Source organism: Cherax quadricarinatus, chromosome 44 (assembly GCF_038502225.1).
Source record: "Cherax quadricarinatus isolate ZL_2023a chromosome 44, ASM3850222v1, whole genome shotgun sequence".
Classification (NCBI taxonomy): Eukaryota; Metazoa; Arthropoda; class Malacostraca; order Decapoda; family Parastacidae; genus Cherax; species Cherax quadricarinatus.
Window position 1 is genome coordinate 27,068,384 of NC_091335.1, and position 21,009 is coordinate 27,089,392.

Consider the following 21,009-nt stretch of genomic DNA (forward strand, 5'->3'; position numbering starts at 1 on the left):
ATACAACTCCAACACTGTCACTCTTAAGGAATTTTAGTTTTAGCTTAGTTCTGTCTGAAATATTACACAAAATTTACCGTTTTATTCTGAAATTATTGGCTTTCTCTGATTGCATATATAAAAATTACAAAAGCATGATCTTATTAACTGTAATATATCTCTAGAAAGCAATACATCTATTGGACTGTGCCTGTGATATAACCCCACAAAGGCATCTTTTTCCTACTTACCACAGCCTGAATTTTTTAACTAAAAGAATCATTAATTGTAAATCTACAGTGTACTCCTACCTTTTGTACTAAAAAAAAAAAAAAAAAAAAAAAAAAAAAAAAAAAAAAAAAAAAAAAAAAAAAAAAAAAAAAAAAAAAAAAAAGAGTCTTTTATATCAAACTTTATCAAAAGCCATTTTAAAAATAAGGAAACCAGCCTGACCATCCAGTTTATCCTTTTATAATTTTGGTGTGACAAACAGAACATTACTGCATTAACCCCTTCAGGGTCCAAGGCCAAAATCTGAAGTGGTGCCCCAGTGTCCAAGAATTTTCCAAAAAAAAATTTGTTATTTTTTCTTATGAAATGGTAGAGAATCTTTTTCTGAAGGTAATAAAACAAAAAGTACGAAATTTGATGGAAAATTGACGAAATTATGCTCTCATGAATTTTGATGTGTCAGCGATATTTACGAATCGGCGATTTTGCCGACTTTTACTCCCATTTTAGGCCAATTACATCATTCCAGTTGACCAAATTCTTAGCTATTTCACTAGTATTACTTCTATTCTATCGATTGAGCACAAGAAATCACCAAATCAACTGTTTCAACTACCTGCTTAAGCCAGGTCTCAGTAAGAATAATGCAGGAGAAGGGTGTCTTTAGTGATTCAAGGAGTGCCAGGAGGTCATCATAGTGTTTGCTTAAGGACCTAATGTTGTAGTTAAGTACTGATAGACTTTTAGCATTGTTTAGGATAGTGCTGGCTTGTGATGCTGTGTAGTAAAGGCAGTTACTTTCCAATAGGTTTTGATTGTGTGTCAGATTATGGAGGTTTAGATCAGGGTCAACGTGATCAATCATCTTCTAGGTTTAAATTATGGTTATTTATATCCTGAGTTGTGGGTTGAGTTTTAGTACTGATATCTGTAGTGGTGGGAAGTTTGGACAAGTGTATAGCTATAGCATTTTGGTCATGTAGAGTATAGTCACTAATACACATAATGGAGTTGGTGATGTCTATGTGTTGTGCTGGAATGAGCTATAGTACAACTAGGTTTAATCTAATAATATAAAAATACAAATTAAAAATAGCACCAGACTCTCACTAGTAATTACACTATGGTCTAATATAATGAATTTGGTATTGACTATGTACTGAGCTAGAATGAGCTATAGTACAACTGAGTTTAATCTAATGATATAAAAAAGGCACAAGACTCTCAATTGTAATTGCACTAAGGTGTTATATAAGTTGTTTACAAGAATTAGAGTATAACTAGATTTAAATTGACAAGATAAAATATGCAAGTTAAGGTAGCAAAATAATAAAAAAAAGTAGAAAAAAAAATATATGAGGTAGTTGGTACTAGTTAGCAAAAGATAGATCTACGGTTTGGACCCTGAACGTAAAGCCGTAGATCTACGGGACGGACCCTGAAAGGTTTAAGAGTTGTGTCACAAACATTTTGCCACTAAATGACTTTCTCATTGAAAAAACAGTTGTCATAATTGAGTTTAAAAGACATATACAGTGGACCCTCGGTTATCGGCCATAATCCATTCCAGAAGGTCGGCCTAAAACCGAAATGGCCAATAACCGAAATAATATTTCCCATAAGAATTAATGTAAATACAATTAATTCATTCCAGACACCCAAAAATATTAACAAAAAATACATTTTTGAAGATTAACTATAGTTTTGTATACACAAAACAATAAGAAATATAAAGCACAAATTCTACTAATAAGTGAACATTACATACCTTTATTGAAGACTCTTGTTGGCATATGGAAGAAGGTGAGGAGGGGTTACTTCCCTTCTTTGTCTTTTACTGCCACTATGACCAGCTCAAGTCACTGCACCCCTTTCGCACAAAAAAACTGTCCACTCCCTGCATGCCTACTACACTCCCTGCATGTCTGCTATAGTCCCTGCATGCCTGCTATAGTCCCTGCATACCTGCTACACTTCTTGCCTCTATGCCTACCTGCCTTGAATTCTTGTGTGTTTCTCACTTTCTCTACCAAAGGAACTTTACTAGGAACTTTCTTTGGGCCCATGGTTGCTTATTTCTCAGTTGCACTCAATCAATAACCATAAAATACAATGGATTATAGGAAAATGTTTGGATGAATGCATGGAGGCTTCCTCACTCACCCAGAGAGACAGCCAGATTGACTCATTAACATGGCACAGCAGTAGGTAGATGTGTCCAATACGGCCGATAACCGGGATAGAATTTTGGCCAAAAAAGTGGGCCAATATCTGGAACGGCCGATAACCGAGGGTCCACGTACACATATAACTATTATTATCATTGCTGTACAGTAAAACCTTGATTTAACAGCCCCCCTTTTTAGTGAATTTTGGATTTAATGGACAAAATATTTGGTCGGACACCTAAATGACAAAATGTGAAAAGTCCAATGATTCCAAATTTTGTCTGCTAGCAATGATTTATTAAAGTTTTTATTAATGACTTATAAATGCACCTACCATCCGACTTACGACCTGCTCGACATACGGCCACTCGACTTACGACCGTGTTTTCAATGCCAAATTTCTGGGCAATAAACAAGTGTGTGCTGTACACAGTGTTTATCCTAAACACTACAGTATAAAATACAGTACTAACAGCATAAAAAGTAAAGTACAGTGGTCCCTCGATATTCGTAGGGCTCGATAGTCGTAATTTTCGGAAATTGTAACGATATTTTCGTCAAAACATTGGCTCGCTAATCGTAGATTGACTCGCAAATAGTCATTCGTCCGGGACGCGCACTCACACTCTGAGCCGCCCCGGCCTCCCTTTCCAGCCAGTGTGGCATTGTTTACCAGTGAGCGACGATCCCCTCAATTACTCATATGAAATATTTCATAATACAGTGGACCCCCGGTTAACAATATTTTTTCATTTCAGAAGTATGTTCAGGTGTCAGTACTGACCGAATCTGTTCCCATAAGGAATATTGTGAAGTAGATTAGTCCATTTCATTCCCCCAAACATACACGTACAAATGCACTTACGTAAATACACTTAAATAATTGGTCGCATTGGGAGGTGATCGTTAAGCGGGGGTCCACTGTATTCCATTCATTTTAGTGCTTGCAACTACTAAATAAGCTACCATGGCTCCAAAGAAAGCTCCTAGTGCCAAGCCTTTGGTAAAGAAGGCGAGAAATACCATTGAATTAAAGAAAAACATCACTGAACAATATGAAAGTGGCATACGTATGGCCGAACTGGCCAGGATGTATAACAAACCCCATACAACCATAGCTTCCATCGTGGCCAAGAAAAAGGAAATCAAGGATGCTGTTGTTGCAAAGGGGGTAAATATGCTGACAAAAATGAGATCACCACTACTTGAAGAGGTTGAGAAGTTATTATTGGTGTGGATAAACGAGAAACAATTAGCAGGAGATAGTCTTATGACGTCGCTTATTTGTGAAAAGGCTAGGCAGTTGCATGACGATCTGGTAAAGAAACTGCCTGCAACTAGTGGTGATGCGAGTGAATTTAAGGCCAGCAAAGGTTGGTTTGAGAGATTTAAGAACCGTAGTGGCATACACAGTGTGGTAAGGCATGGCGAGACTGCCAGTTCGAACCAAATAGCGTCTGAAAAATATGTGCATGAATTCAAGGAGTACATAGAGGCTGAAGGACTGAAACCTGAACAAGTGTTCAATTGTGACAAAACAGGCCTCTTGTGGAAGAAAATGCCAAAGAGGACCTACATTACTCAGGAAGAAAAGGCACTGCCAGGACACAAGCCTATGAAAGACAGGCTGACGCTCATGTTCTGTGCTAATGCTAGTGGGGATTTCAAATTGAAGCCATTACTAGTGTACCATTCTGAAAATCCCAGAGTGTTCAGGAAAAACAATGTTATGAAGAGTAAATTGTGTGTGTTTTGGAAATCTAATAGTAAGGCATGGGTCATGAGGGAAATTTTTGTCGAGTGGTTCAGTGAAGTGTTTGGCCCTAGTGTGAAGAATTACCTCCTGGAAAAGAAATTGGATCTCAAGTGCCTCCTAGTAATGGACAATGCACCTACTCATCCTCCAAACTTGGATGACCTAATTTTGGAGGAGTTTGGGTTCATCACAGTAAAGTTCTTGCCCCCGAATACCACTCCTCTCCTCCAGCCCATGGACCAGCAGGTCATTGCAAACTTTAAAAAAAACTACACCAAAGCAATGTTTCAAAGGTGCTTTAATGCGACCTTTGACACTCACTTGACCCTAAGATTTTTGGAAAGAACACTTCAGCATCCTCCATTGCATAAGCCTTATAGGTAAGGCTTGGGAGGGAGTGACTACCAGGACTTTGAACTCTGCTTGGAGAAAATTGTGGCCAGATTGTGTCCACAAGAGGGATTTTGAAGGGTTTGGGGCTGACCCTGATGAGCCTATGTCAGTTGTTAAATCCATTGTGGCACTGGAGAGTTCCATGGGGTTGGATGTGAGATTGGAGGATGTGGAAGAGTTGGAAGACCACAATGAAGAGCTCACCACTGAGGAGCTGCAAGAGCTTCAGCAGGAAGAGCAACAGATCGTAGCTCAGAATCTTGCTGCAGAGGAGGAGGAAGAGAGATGGAAGAAGATGCCTTCTTCAGAAATTAAAGGGATTTTTGAAATGTGGGGTAAGATGGAAAGATTTATGGAGAAACATCACCCTGACAAGGCTGTTGCAAGCCATGTTGGCAACATGTACAGTGACAAAGTCTTGGCCCATTTTAGGGAGGTGTTAAAGTGATGCCAGAAACAGAGCTCTCTGGACAGTTATTTTGCTAGACAGGACTCCAGTGACTCTCAAGGTGGTCCTAGTGGCATTAAGAAACAGAGAAGAGAAGTAACCCCAGAAAAGCACTTGGTACCTGAGGTGTTGATGGAAGGGGATTCCCCTTCCAAACAGTAACTAATCCAATCTCTCTCCTCCTCCAGTCTTCCATACGCTAAGAAGAATCACCAATAAAGGTAAGTGTTATGCTGTTATTGTTTCATTCATCATGTCCCATTGTTTATGTACTACATCTATATTTCATGTAAAAATATTTCTTGTTTTAGTACTTCTGGGTGTCGGGAACGGATTAATTTTATTTACATTATTTCTTATGGGGAAAATTTATTCGAAAATCGTAAATTTCGGTAATAGTCCCACTTCCAGGAACGGATTAATTACGATAAATGAGGGACCACTGTAAAAAGTGAAATACCAAAATAAAAAAAAATGAAATCATTACAAAAGTGTGATGTTGATATTCAGTAGCAAGGTTCGACTTGCGTCCATTTACGACCGGTTTGTCGGAACTGAACTCGGTCGTAAGTCGGATGGTACCTGTGACATTGTTTATCTCAGCAAATTGTTCACCAAATTTATACTTTGTATACCTGAAGTATACCTGGAGAGGGTTTTGGGGATCAATGCCTCCATGTCCAGGTCTGTGACCAGGCCTCCTGGTGGATCAGAGCCTGATCGACCAAGCTGTTACTGTTGGCCGCACGCAAACAAACGTACGAACCACAGCCCAGCTGATCTGTTACTGACTTTAGGCACCTGTCCAGCACCTTCTTGAAGACAGCCAGGGGTCTATTTGTAATCCCTCTTATTTGTGCTGGGAGCCAGTTGAACAGTCATGGGCCCTGATGCTTAATGTACTGCCTCTGTGCACTTGTGGTGCACCTGCTTTCCACTGGGGGGATGTTGTGTCTCCTGCCCATTTTGTATACAATCACAATGACAAGGTTTTGGCTTTTGATCTTTACTGCCAAACTTCAACTACATCATCTGAGGTGTTTAGTAGTTCCGAGCAAATGAGAGACTGACATACAGGCCAAACTCCCTCCCTTGTTGCCTACAGCCTCTCCTCACTTAACGATGGGGTTCCATTCCTGAGACCACACCGTTAAACAACTTTGCCGCAAAATGAGTTTGTGTCAACCATCTTTGACATTGTTTTAATGTCACCTTTGCATCATTTATAACATTTCTGGTATATTTTTAAATGCTTATACAGTAGTGTACTCTATATTGAAAAACAGAACAGAAGAAATCAGCTCTAATATATGTACATTTAGGTACGAATACTGGTCAGATTTTTTTTCCCTTTGCCCGGCTACCACACCTCATATTTATGCAAAATTTATTGTACAGTGGACCCCCGCCTTACGATATTATTTCATTCCAGAAGTATGTTCAGGTGCCATTACTGGACGAATTTGTTCCCATAAGGAATATTGTGAATTAGATTAGTCCATTTCAGACCCCCAAACATACACGTACAAACGCACTTACATAAATACACTTACATAATTGGTCGCACTGGGAGCTGATCGTAAAGCGGGGGTCCACTGTACTGTGAGTATGTATCATGTAATGTGTTTCTTATATAATTTTGAAGAAAATATCACAGATGGACTAATAAGAACGTCTATATTAATGTAAAATAAGACATTTAATTAACCCTTAAACGGTCCAAACATATATATACGTTCTCTCGTGTAGCGCCCCGAATTTGAGAAAAAAATATCGTTTTTTAATAGGAAAAAAAAAGAGAACATGGTACCCAGGCATCCCCAATTTTTTCAATGGCACAAAATGAGTGTGCACACCCATTGTCTCATGTCTAGGTGACTCAGGCTTATTGTGGTAATGTTGAATGAATGACAAAGGAAACGTATACTATATAGGTTTGGGCGCTACGCAAGAGAACGTATATACACATTTGAACCGTTTAAGGGTTAATGTGCCCAAGGGTGATTTTTATCACGTACAGTGGTACCTCAATATATGTCCGCTTTGGAATAAGTCCAACTTGGTATACGTCCTGTTTGGATGCGAAAATTTTTGCTTGGCATACAACCTTTGTTTGGAATACGACTTGCGTGCTAGAACTTGTATGGGTCAAGAGAAGGTATTACCAGGACACAAGCCAATGAAAGATAGGTTAACTCTCTTGTTCTGTGCCAATGCAAGTGGGGACTGCAAACTGCAGCCTCTACTGATCTACCACTCTGAAAACCCAAGGGCCTTTAAAAAACAATGTGCAGAAAACTCGGTTACCTGTGATGTGGAGGTCAAACAGCAAGGCTTGGGTAACCAGATAATATTTCAGCGAATGGTTTAATGTTGTGTTTGGACCAAGTGTAAAAAGTTATTTAGAGGAGAAAAACCTGCCTCTGAAGGCCCTCCTTATAATGGACAATGCTCCAGCTCACCCTCCAAGCTTGCAGGACTATGTGCTACCGAAGTTTGACTTCATCACTGTAAAGCTTTCCCCCCCCTAACATGACTCCTCTCATTCAGTCCATGGATCAGCAGGTCATCAGTAATTTCAAGAAACTCTACACTAAAGCACTATTCCAGAGGTGCTTTGAAGTGACTTCTGACAGAGTTAACCCTGAGAGTTTTTTTGGACAGATCACTTTACTATTGCCCATTGTGTAACTCTCACTGACAGCCTGGCAGGAAGTTTCATACAGAACAATGAACTCTGCTTGTAGGAATTTGTGGCCAGAAGCAGTAGCTGAAAGGGACTTTGAGGCAGTGTCTATAGTGGAGGATACCGTCTCTCTGGGCAGGTCCATGGGTCTGGATGCGAGTGATGGTGATGTGGAGGAGTTAGTGGAGGGGCACAGGGAAGAGCTGACCACTGAGGAGCTGCAGGAACCTGAGAAGGATGAGTAAAAGACTAAGATGGATACACTCTCTTCAGGCTTGGAAGAGGAGATAGAGGAAGCCCCTACTTCATTAATCAAGGAAATCTTTGCCAAATGGATGGACGTCAAAAACTTTGCAGTGAAGTACCACCCCAACAAAGTCCAAACAAGCCGTAATAGCACTGTCTGGAATGACCAGACAATGTCACATTTTCGAAACATCCTGAGGAAAAGGCAGAAGCAAAGTTCTGTGGACAGATTTTTAGTAAAAGTCAAACCCAGTGAGCTTCAACCAGGTCCATATAGGTAAAAAGAGACAGAAAAGAGAAGGGGACTCTCCTTCCAAACAATAATATTTCCTCCTCCTCCCTTCTCAGCATTATCCTAGTAAGCACTCGACTCTTTTCAGCAAAGTAAAGCGAGGTTAAATCTGCATTTATTTCATCTAATTCTTTTGTATTTATGCATGTATTTTAGTATTAAGCAGTGTTTAGATTATTTTATACAACCCCATCAAAGCATAATATGCCAATAACAATGGGATTTTTTTTCATGGGAACGGATTAATTGTTTTCCCTGTATGTAATTCTTATGGGAAAATTTGTTTGGTATACATCCTGTTTGGTACAAGTCCAAGGTCCTGGAATGGATTAAGGACATATACTGAGGTACCACTGTATTAGTATTATTACTATGGTGACAAGACTAGAGGGGAACCCTTAGTGATTTTAATGTGTACCTGCATGCTAGCACAGTGTGTAAGTTTATTAGGTACAGGTACACATAAGAATAATTATCAGAGTACATATAAAATGAGCAGTAACTTTAAAACCCTTGAAATTTTGGAAAGTTTCCAGACATAATGGAGAGATGTGTTCACAGAGAATGTAAACAAACCAGGTGGTGTGCAGTGACCATGAAAGTCAGGTGGGGGGGGAGCCATACAGCAAGTTTTGGTCATAATCTGAAATGTCTGTATTAGTGGAATGCTGTAAAGCGGGGCCCTAATGTATATACTTTTATAGCTTATAAAGATATTATTTGACTTGTGTGTTTGGTGAACTGGTGACTGCTGGCAGCTTCTACAGCATATATTTACTTTGAAAAGAAATACTACATTTACATTCTCTTAGTGCTTGAGTGGTAAAGGAGGGGGGGGGGGTAGGAAAGGAGGGAGAGGGTAGGAAAAAAGGGAGGGGGGAAGGAAACGAGGGAGGGGGGAAGGAAATGAGGGAGGGGGGAAGGAAATGAGGGAGGGGGGTAGGAAACAAGGGAGGGGGCTAGGAAACAAGGGAGGGGGATAGGAAATGAGGGAGGGGGTAGGAAACGAGGGAGGGGGTAGGAAATGAGGGAGGGGGTAGGAAACGAGGAAAGGGGTGGTAATGGAGGGCGGTTGGATAGCTACCAAACCAACAAGACAGACCTGCATTAGTGGGTGGAAGGAGTGGTTGTGGGAGGATGGATGGTAGTTTAGGAGGCTAGGAGCATAGATTGATGGCTGTGTGCCTCCCTGCCTCTCATCCCTCACTGTTTCTCTGCCTCCATTGACTCACTACCTCACATTGTCTCCCTGCATACATCACTGATTCACTGTGAAAACTGGTTTATAAAACCGACAAGTTGAAAATAGGACACGTGCAACATTCTGGAATTTTCACTAAGGAAATATTTCACCACACAGTGGCTGCATCAGGCCAATACAAAGAACTTTGGAAATTGAGAAGTTTGAGGTAATCAGTCCATCAGTCTGGAATCGATGTATTCAGTCTATTAATGCTGAAGAAAGTACAGCATGTGCTAGAAGAAATGCCTTACATACTGTAGTCAGGCGAGTTGAGGCAGGAGGAGGAGGAGGAGGAGGAGGAGGAGGAGGAGGAGCAGCCACCATGGAACCATCCACTAGTGTAAGTAGATTTAATCCACAGGCTGGACAAATGTTGAATTCCTTGTATCAAGATCTGATGATGCACAAGTCTCTCATTTTTCAACTTGTTAGTTTTTCAAACCAGTTTTCACACCTGTCAGACACTGCAACAGCATGGGATCTTGATACAAGGAATTCAACATTTGTCCAACCTATGGACAAGATCTACGTACACTACTGGATGGTTCCATTGTGACTCCTTCCTCCTGCTTCGACTCGCCTGGCTACAGTATATAAGGCACTTCTCCAACCATATATTGTACTCCAGATCTCATGCTTGATCAGATTCAGGTGTGCAACACACCTCCAGAGAATCTCCAGAGTCATTCTGGCACCATATCCTTGTCATAGGGCCTGAGCCGGCCTTAGGAGATGAAAGCAATTAAACTGTGTTTAAAAAATGCATGCAAGTTAATAGACCAAACAGATGTAAGCTACATTTTAATATAAAATTGCATGCATACATGTAAGCCTACAAGTAACAAACAAAATTTGTATATCACCTCTGAAAAGTACCTAGTCACAATACCACTTGCTTTAGTGAATGAAATGATTTATTAGAAATATTAACCCTTAAACTGTCCAAACGTCGGTCTACGTTTATGCGCGTAGTGCTCCAACCTTCATTTTCCCCATTTGAAAGCATGTATAAAAAATGCAGATCTACGTTTGGAGAGCTACGTGAGCAAACATAGATCTACGTTTGGACAGTTTTGATCAGTTTCAGCTTCAAAAAACTCCTCTCTCCAGATGCACCTATTTTTTTTTTACTTCGTGTTGTTGTGTGTACTTGACAAGCCGAGAGTAGATTACACTCTAGTGCGGGGGCCCCCTCAGGCAGAGGGCCCAACTGGGAACAATCGGTCCAATTGGCTTAAGGCTGGCCCTGCATAGGACTGCCCACCACCATAGAACTGTAAACTGTACTCAAGTTTACACAAAGACAGCTCATCGTGCCCTTGCCATAGGGTTGCCCCAGCCACAGGGATGTGAGCAGTACATCACTTGACATGAATACTCACTGTGGAAATGGTTAGGTGACTGTGTGACCCCCCACTCCTATCACCAGCTCCAGAATGTTACACTCTGTAGAGCGAGGGCAAGCTGAGATGAAGTGAGCACGTCAAAGCAGCTGTGACCATGGACCCCTGCTACAACCCTGCCTCGCCGATTCACTGCCTTGGCACCCCCCTCGCATATTCCCTGCCGTGGCACCTCCCTCGCCGATTCCCTGCCGTGGCACCTCCCTCGCCGATTCCCTGCCGTGGCACCTCCCTCGCCGATTCCCTGCCGTGGCACCTCCCTCGCCGATTCCCTGCCGTGGCACCTCCCTCGCCGATTCCCTGCCGTGGCACCTCCCTCGCCGATTCCCTGCCGTGGCACCTCCCTCGCCGATTCCCTGCCGTGGCACCTCCCTCGCCGATTCCCTGCCGTGGCACCTCCCTCGCCGATTCCCTGCCGTGGCACCTCCCTCGCCGATTCCCTGCCGTGGCACCTCCCTCGCCGATTCCCTGCCGTGGCACCTCCCTCGCCGATTCCCTGCCGTGGCACCTCCCTCGCCGATTCCCTGCCGTGGCACCTCCCTCGCCGATTCCCTGCCGTGGCACCTCCCTCGCCGATTCCCTGCCGTGGCACCTCCCTCGCCGATTCCCTGCCGTGGCACCTCCCTCGCCGATTCCCTGCCGTGGCACCTCCCTCGCCGATTCCCTGCCTTGGCACCTCCCTCGCCGATTCCCTGCCTTGGCACCTCCCTCGCCGATTCCCTGCCTTGGCACCTCCCTCGCCGATTCCCTGCCTTGGTACCTCCCTCACTGATTCACTCTTCACTGCTTCACTACCTCCCTTGTGCTTTTCTTGCCTACCTCCTTATCTCCTCCAGCTCACACACTGATTCACAACTCTCCTGTCTTCCTCATTCATTGCTCCTCTCACCGTCCTCCTGCCTCCCTTGCTGATTCATCACCTCGCTGCCTCCCTCGCCTTTTCACTCCCTCACTAAGAACATAAGAAAGAAGAGCACTGCAGCAGGCCTACTGGCCTATGCTAGACAGGTCCAATTCACCTACTGGTCCAATTCAGTCAGGTCAAACTGTCAGCAATCCACACCCACTCATGTACAGTGGACCCTCGGCAAATGATATTAATCCGTTCCAGAGAGCTCATAGTTAGACGAAATTATCGTTAGCCGAATTAATTTTCCCCATAAGAAATAATGGAAATCCAATTAATCCCTTCCAGACTGCCAAAAGTATTAAATTTTTTTTTTCATGAAATATACATTTCCCTACAAAGAAAACAATGAGACATGCACAATAACTATATAAATAAATGTTAAAATGACACTTACCTTTATTGAAGAGAACTGATGAGACTTTTTCTTGAACACTCTGGGATTTTCAGAGTGATACATGAGTAAAGGCTTCACTTTGCAATCCTCACTAGCATTACAACAAAACAAGAAAGTTAGTCTGTCTTTCAAAGGCTTGTGTCCTGGGAGTGCCTTTTCCTCCTGAGTAATGTAGGTCCTGTTTGGCATTTTCTTCCAGAACAGGCCTTATCACACTGTCTATGTCACTATGATTCTTAAATCTCTCAAACCAACCTTTGCTGGCCTTAAATTCACCAATATGAGGACTAGTTCCAGGCATTTTTTCCTGTTCACCTGGGTGTTAGTCAACTGGTGTGGGTTGCATCCTGGGGGACAAGATTAAGGACTCCAATGGAAATAAGTTAAACAGTCCTCAATGACTCACTGACTTTCTTGGGTTATCCTGGGTGGCTAACCCTCTGGGATTAATTGTTTCTCGTTAAGCCACACCAACAGCAGTCTCTCCACATCTTCGAGTAGTACAGTTGAGAGTGGTGCAGCAGCAGCTGACCGTGGTACAGCAGCAGCTGACCGTGGTACAGCAGCAGCTGACCGTGGTACAGCAGCAGCTGACCGTGGTACAGCAGCAGCTGACCGTGGTACAGCAGCAGCTGACCGTGGTACAGCAGCAGCTGACCGTGGTACAGCAGCAGCTGACCGTGGTACAGCAGCAGCTGACCGTGGTACAGCAGCAGCTGACCGTGGTACAGCAGCAGCTGACCGTGGTACAGCAGCAGCTGACCGTGGTACAGCAGCAGCTGACCGTGGTACAGCAGCAGCTGACCGTAGTACAGCAGCAGCTGACCGTAGTACAGCAGCAGCTGACCGTGGTACAGCAGCAGCTGACCATGGTACAGCAGCAGCTGACCGTGGTACAGCAGCAGCTGACCGTGGTACAGCAGCAGCTGACGTGGTACAGCAGCAGCTGACTGTGGTACAGCAGCAGCTGACTGTGGTACAGCAGCAGCTGACTGTGGTACAGCAGCAGCTGACTATGGTACAGCAGCAGCTGTTGACCATGGTACAGCAGCAGTTGACCGTGGTACAGCAGCAGCTGACGTGGTACAGCAGCAGCTGACTGTGGTACAGCAGCAGCTGACTGTGGTACAGCAGCAGCTGACTGTGGTACAGCAGCAGCTGACTATGGTACAGCAGCAGCTGTTGACCATGGTACAGCAGCAGTTGACCGTGGTACAGCAGCAGCTGACTATGGTACAGCAGCAGCTGTTGACCATGGTACAGCAGCAGTTGACCGTGGTACAGCAGCAGCTGTTGACCATGGTACAGCAGCAGCTGGTGGTGGTGCAGCAACAGCTGACCGTGGTACAATAGTACAGTGGACCCTCACCTAACGATGGCATTGCATAATGTTAAATCCGCCTAGCAATACATTTTAACGCAAAAATTTTGCCTCGTCTAGCGCTAAAAAACTCGCTCAACACGATTCGTCCGAGACGCGTCCACGTGCGGCCTGAGCCAGCCTCACTTGTTCCGTGGGTGGCAGTGTTTACAAGCCAGCCTCTGTGGTCACATCCAAGCATACAATCGGAACATTTCATATTATCACAGCGTTTTTAGTGATTTCACCTGCAAAATAAGTGACCATGGGCCCCAAGAAAGCTTCTAGTGCCAACCCTGTGGTAAAAAGGGTGAGAAATACTATCGTACCACAGTCAGCTGCTGCTGCTGCACCACCGTCAGCTGTTGCTGGACCAGTCAGCTGTTGTTGCACCACCATCAGCTGTATTACTCGAAGATGTGGAGAGTGTGTTGTTGGTATGGCTTAACATGAAACAATTAATGAGAAACAATTAACCCCAGAGAGTTAGCCACCCAGGATAACCCAAGAAAGTCAGTGCATCATCGAGGACTGTCTAACTTATTTCCATTGGGGTCCTTAATCTTGTCCCCAGGATGCGACCCACAACAGTTGACTAACACCCAGGTGAACAGGAAAAAATGCCTGGAACTAGTGCTCATATTGGTGAGGTTAGTGGGGAGGATGTGGAAGAGTTGGTGGAGGAGGACAATGATGAACTAACCACTGACGAGCTGCTAGATCATCTTCAACAGCAAGAGGCCAGACCTGAGGAAACTGCTTCGGAGGAGGGGAGAGAGAAATTGAAGAAGTTGCCTACTTCAAAGATTAAGGAAATGTGTGCAATGTGGCTTGAAGTGCAAACCTTTTTTGATGAAAATCACCCTCACACAGCTATTGCAAGCCGTGCTGGTGACTATTACACTAACAATGTTGTGAACCACTTTAGGAAAGTCATAAAGGAACGAGAGGTACAGGCCTCTATGGACAGATATATTGTGCGACAGAGGTCCAGTGACTCTCAAGCTGGTCCTACTGGCATTAAAAGAAGAAGGGAAGTAACCCCGGAAAAGGACTTGACACCAAGTCCTAATGGAAGGGGATTCCCCTTCTAAACACTAAGACCATCCACACTCTCCCCTCCTCCCATCCCATCAGTCATCACCAGATCTTCAATAAAGGTAAGTGTCATGTATTGTACATCTCTTCTTCAGTTTGTATTAAAATTAATATTTCATGTGGTAAAATTTTTTTTTTTCATACTTTGGGGTGTCTTACACGGATTAATTTGATTTCCATTATTTCTTATGGGGAAAATTAATTCGCCTAACGATAATTTCGCCTAACGTCGAGCTCTCAGGAACGGATTAATATCGTTAGGTGAAGGTCCACTGTATTTCGATAGTATTTCTCACCCTTTTTACCACAAAGTTGGCACTAGAAGCTTTCTTTGGGCCCATGGTGGCTTATTTAGCAGTTACAAGCACTAAAAACAATGGAATAATACAAAATGTATTGAATGTATGCATGGAACTGGCCACCCTGGCTTGTAAGCAATAACGGCAGGGCAGCTGAGGCTGGATGGACAGGTTCGAGACGAGTCACGTTGGTCAAGTTCTTCATCAGTGGCCGGGCCAAAATTTTTATGCTCACACACTTCGTTGGGCGGATTTATCGTTAGACGATGCTTTCGTTAGCCGAGGGTCCACTGTATTTGTCTAACCTATTTTTAAAACAACACAACGTTTCAGCTTCAATAATGTTACTCGAGTTTGTTCTACTCATCCACAACTCTACTTCTAAACCAGTGATTTTCTATATCCTTTCTAAATCTAAATATTTCCAACTTGAAATCATTATTTCATGCATGTATAAAGACCTCACTCCCTTTTATAGACTGTAGACTTATTATATACGTTGTGTAACACAACGTATATAGCAAGTTCAACTTCCCTGCCACCCAACCAGAAACACTTGTGCTAGTGGTTGGTTGGCAGGGAGGTCTGGTGGAGGGATGCTGTTGGTAATGCAGGGAGGTGAACGTGTGTCTGGAAGGTCACGAGTGATGTTCAAAGTACCCTTCCTTCAATGTCTCCACACACCACAACACACCTCACATACACCCACCCTCTCACATTCCCTCCACCCTCACACATTCACCACACCCTCTCACATTCACCCCACCCTCTCACTTTCACCCCAAAAATTTGATGTACATGAAAGGGCCTAAAATCTGAAACTCCCTGCCTGAAAACTTGAGAACTGCAGACTCAACTACCATTTTCAAAACTACCAGTAAAAAACATTTTATATCCCTAACACACACCATCATCAGTTAACTATATGAAAACCACCTACATATTCTCTTTTTTTGCATCATGCACACATCCAAAACAAAATGGATTTACGTACTCTCATAATTCCCCTTAATTTACACTTACACCCACCCAAATGACTAAACATAAAATTCCTAATATAGCTATTGCCTAATAAATCTTATGTTAGCCCTAAGTTTGCCTAAGATACTCTCCCAATATAGGAGCTTTAATAGATATAGTGTATCATGCCAAGACTTAACCATTCCCATTACCAAATTTACTAATTGTAATATTGTTATATATTTTGTACTACAGTGGAACCTCGGTTTTCGTTTGCCCTGGTTTTTGTCGAATTAAGTTTTCGAAGACTTTTTTCGTCAAAATATTGTCCCAGTTCTCGTTCATCACCTTGGTTTTCGTCTGCTGTACTGAATGTGTCTGTCTGCCGACACCCACAAAAAAGCATTCCATGTACACATTCTGAGTCAGTCTGGCTTTGTTTCTCGTCGAGTGAACTTTACCCTGCGCATTCATACAAAATATTTCGTAACAATCCATCATTTTTTTGTGCTTTTTATCGAGTGTGACTGCTAAATAAGCCACCACGGGGCCAAAGAAAGTTCTGAGTGCCAGCCCTTTGATAAAGAAGGCGAGAAATATGATAGAATTCAATGGTGGTAGTGGTAGTGATGGTGGCAGAGATGACATCTCCTCCCTCCCCCCCCCTCGCCTCTACCATACACCAACAAGAGTCTTCAATAAAGGTAAAAGTTATTTAACCCTTTGACTGTCGCAACCCCCAATCCTGAGGTGTCTCCTGGTGTCGCAAAATTTGAAAAAAAAAAAAAAAAATATTTTTTCTTATGAAATGATAGAGAATCTTTTCCCAATTGTAAAGACACCAAAAAAAAAAAACGAAATTTGATGGAAAACTGACGGAATTATGCTGTCGCAAAGTTAGCGACCTTGGCGATATTTACAAATCGGCGATTTTGCCCACTTTGAGCCCTATTTTTGGCTAATTCCATTATTCCAGTCAACCAAACTCATAGCTATTTCTTCAGAACTCCATTTTTTCCATCGATTGAGTACAAGAAACTGCCCACTTACTGATTTCAACTACCCAATAACATGGTCAGAAATTTGCAATTTGGCCAATTTCACGAAAATTAAAAAATATGACAATTTCAAAATAAGGACCAGAATGAACAATGCAGACATTCCTGGCTCTAAAATAACATTTTCTTTGTTCATCAGTCATGTCTCCATGTGATATTACTCTTGCTTTTTATTTTGAAATTTTATTCAAACAAAAAATAGAAGATTTACTGTTATGCAGACCACTGCAATACTGTAATAATTGTAAAAATTACATCAACCCATTCATGACTGCGTATTAGAATGACTATTTGGACATTTATTGGACAATGACATCATTTGTTTACTTTTGAACATTGGCAAAAATCAAACATTTCCCATATTTTGTGCTAAATTTCCAGGTTCTTTTTATAGTAAAATTAATCAAAATCACCTCTATTTCTATAATATAGTTTCCATTCTATTAAATGAGACCAAGAAAACGAGAATACAACCACAAATACTATAAGAAAATAGACCACAAAGTCGGCATTTTAATTAAAAAAAACGGTCAGTTTTTTTTTTCTCATTATGCACTGCGTGCTCCAGGATTTTTTTTATATGGTGCACACTGACCACACAGACCCATTCTCTCACATGTGGGCCTACCAGCTTTCTCCTGCCTGATTTGAAGCCGCTAGAATTTATGAGTATATACAGGTCTCCCTCAACATTCGCGAGGGTTAGGGGATCAAGAGCCTCGCGAATGTTGAAAAACCGTGAATGTTTGGTGCCCCAATATATTGTAGGGAAATACAATACTGCTTCCTTAACTTATTGAACCATGAACAATCATAAAATACATGAAAACGTCATAAATTGTACTACATATATACATGTTATGCTTTAATAACATGTATGTTATTAAATACCACAGACTCCACCACTGCCTCCACCACTTCCCCAACCACTGCGAGTCCCTACTACCCTCCCTCCGACCCCCGCAACTGGCAGCCAGCCCTCCCACCACTCAGTGGTGAGTGTTTTGTTTGTTCATTATTTGCTATTAAACTACAGTATAAATAATGTAAACCCATTCATGACTGCATATTGGAATGGCTATTCGGACAGGTATTAGACGGTGACATCATGTGTTTACTCTTGAACACAGCAAAGAATCAAACATTTCTGCTACTGCTAATAATAACAATAACAATAATAACAATAACAATAACAATAATAATAACAATAATAATAATAATAATAATAATAATAATAATAATAATAATAATAATAATAATAATACGATATAATTGAAGAAGGAAATTGTACAAAAATACGAGGGAGTGGTTGACACATCATCAGTGTGGCTTTGTTTATGCTGGAGTGAGCGTTAGTCTCCCTGGTCTTCCAAACATTTCACAATAATTCAGCGGTTGAGGCAGTGGTATTTAATAACATATATGTTATAAATAATAATAGTACATATTATTAATAACATGTATTATTATTATTAATAACATGTATGTTATTAAATACCACTGCCTCAATCGCTTCCTCAACAGCTGCCTCACCCACTGCCTCAATCGCTGCCTCAACAGCTGCCTCAACCACTGCCTCAATCGCTTCCTCAACAGCTGCCTCACCCACTGCCTCAATCGCTGCCTCAACAGCTGCCTCACCCACTGCCTCAACAGCTGCCTCAACCACTGCCTCAATCGCTTCAACAGCTGCCTCACCCACTGCCTCAATCGCTGCCTCAATCGCTGCCTCAACAGCTGCCTCACTCACTGCCTCAACAGCTGCCTCAACCACTGCCTCAATCGCTGCCTCAACCACTGCCTCAATCGCTGCCTCAACAGCTGCCTCACCCGCTGCCTCACCCACTGCATCAACAGCTGCCTCAACCACTGCCTCAATAGCTGCCTCACCAACTGCCTCAATCGCTGCCTCAACAGCTGCCTCACTCACTGCCTCAACAGCTGCCTCAACCACTGCCTCAATCGCTGCCTCAACCACTGCCTCAACAGCTGCCTCAACAGCTGCCTCACCCGCTGCCTCACCCGCTGCCTCACCCACTGCATCAACAGCTGCCTCAACCACTGCCTCAATTGCTGCCTCAACAGCTGCCTCACCAACTGCCTCAATCGCTGCCTCAACCACTGCCTCAATCGCTGCCTCAACAGCTGCCTCAACAGCTGCCTCTACCACTCCAGTCGCACTCAATCTACAAGCACCAAACACAATGAATTATTGTGAAATGTTTGAAAGAGCAGGGAGACTAACACTCACTCCAGCATAAACAAAGCCACACTGACGATGTGTCAACCACTCCCTCATATTTTTGTACAACTTCCTTCTTCAATTATATCGTATTTATTATTATTATTATTATTACTATTGTTATTATTAGCAGTAGCAGAAATGTTTGATTCTTTGCTGGGTTCAAGAGTAAACACATGTCACCGTCTAATACCTGTCCGAATAGCCATTCCAATATGCAGTCATGAATGGGTTTACATTATTTATACTGTAGTTTAATAGCAAATAATGAACAAACAAAACACTCACCACACTGAGTGGTGGGAGGGCTGGCTGCCAGTTGCGGGGGTCGGAGGGAGGGTAGTAGGGACTCGCAGGTGGCAGGAAACTTGAATATGATTTGGCGGCTGGGAATTTGGTGGCTGGGAATTCGCGAATGTGTGAAGCCCGCGAAAGCTGAAAACGTGAATGTTGAGGGAGACCTGTATACGTCAAATACGGTGCCTCGTAAACGTGTATATACAGCCGCGACAGTCAAAGGGTTAAATATTCATTTATCCATTTCATTAGTGCTTTTTATTTATTTCTGATCGTTTTCTGTATGTACAACTATAGTTATTCTCTATAAAATGTATTTTTTGTTACTATTTTTGGGTGTCTGGAATGGATTAACTGGATTTACATTATTTCTTGTGGGAAATATTGCTTCAGTTTTCATCAGACTCTCTGGAACGAATTAAAGATGAAAACTAAGGTTCCACTGTACCTCATTATTATAAATCTAATTAATCACATGAGATACCTAACTTTTATATCAGTATGCAATAAGGTACAGTGGACCCCTGCATACCGTTGGCCTTACATAACGTTAAATCCGCATACCGCTACATTTTATCGCCAAGATTTTGCCTCGCATACTGCTAAAAAACCCGCTCAACGCTGTTCGTCTGAGACGCATCTATGTGCGGCCTGAGCCATGCTCACATGTTCCGCCAGTGGCATTGTTTACCAGCCAGCCTCCGCGGTAACATCCAAGCATACAATCGGGACATCTCGTATTATTACAGTGTTTTTGGTGATTTTATCTGCAAAATAAGTGACCATGGGCCCCAAGAAAGCTTCTAGTGCCAACCCTACAGCAATAAGGGTGAGAATTACTATAGAGATGAAGAAAAAGATCATTGATAAGTATGAAAGTGGAGTGCATGTCTCCGAGCTGGCCAGGTTGTATAATAAACCCCAATCAACCATCGCTACTATTGGTGGTACAGCTGCTGCTGCTGCTGTACCACTGTCAGCTGCTGCTGCTGCTGCACTGTCAGCTGCTGCTGTAGCACCATCAGCTGCTGCTGCTGCTGCTGTACCACCGTCAGCTGCTGCTGCTGCTGTAGTACCGTCTGCTGCTGCTGCTGTAGCATCATCTGCTGCTGCTGTAGCAGTCAGCTGCTGCTGCTGTTGTACCACCGTCAGCTGCTGCTGCTGCTGTAGTACCATCTGCTGCTGCTGCTGTAGCACTGTCAGCTGCTGCTGCTGTTGTACCACCGTCAGCTGCTGCTGCTGTAGTACCGTCTACTGCTGCTGTAGTACCGTCTACTGCTGCTGTAGTACCGTCTGCTGCTGCTGTAGCATCGTCTGCTGCTGCTGTAGCACTGTCAGCTGCTGCTGCTGTTGTACCACCATCAGCTGCTGCTGCTGCTGCTGCTGTAGTACAGTCTGCTGCTGCTGTAGTACCGTCTGCTGCTGCTGTAGCATCGTCTGCTGCTGCTGCTGCTGCTGCTGTAGCACCATTGTTGTTGTGGCTTATTGAGAATACCAAGAAACAATTAACCCCAGAGGATTTGCCACCCAGGATAACCCAAAAAAG

General features: G+C 43.0%; 1 protein-coding gene across 1 annotated transcript in view; it reads right to left on the bottom strand.

Moving 5' to 3' along the window:
• Positions 1-21,009, bottom strand: part of LOC128697402 (lysosomal phospholipase A and acyltransferase) — a 134,560-nt gene that overhangs the window by 65,349 nt on the left and 48,202 nt on the right. The gene's annotated exons all lie outside the window — the stretch shown is intronic.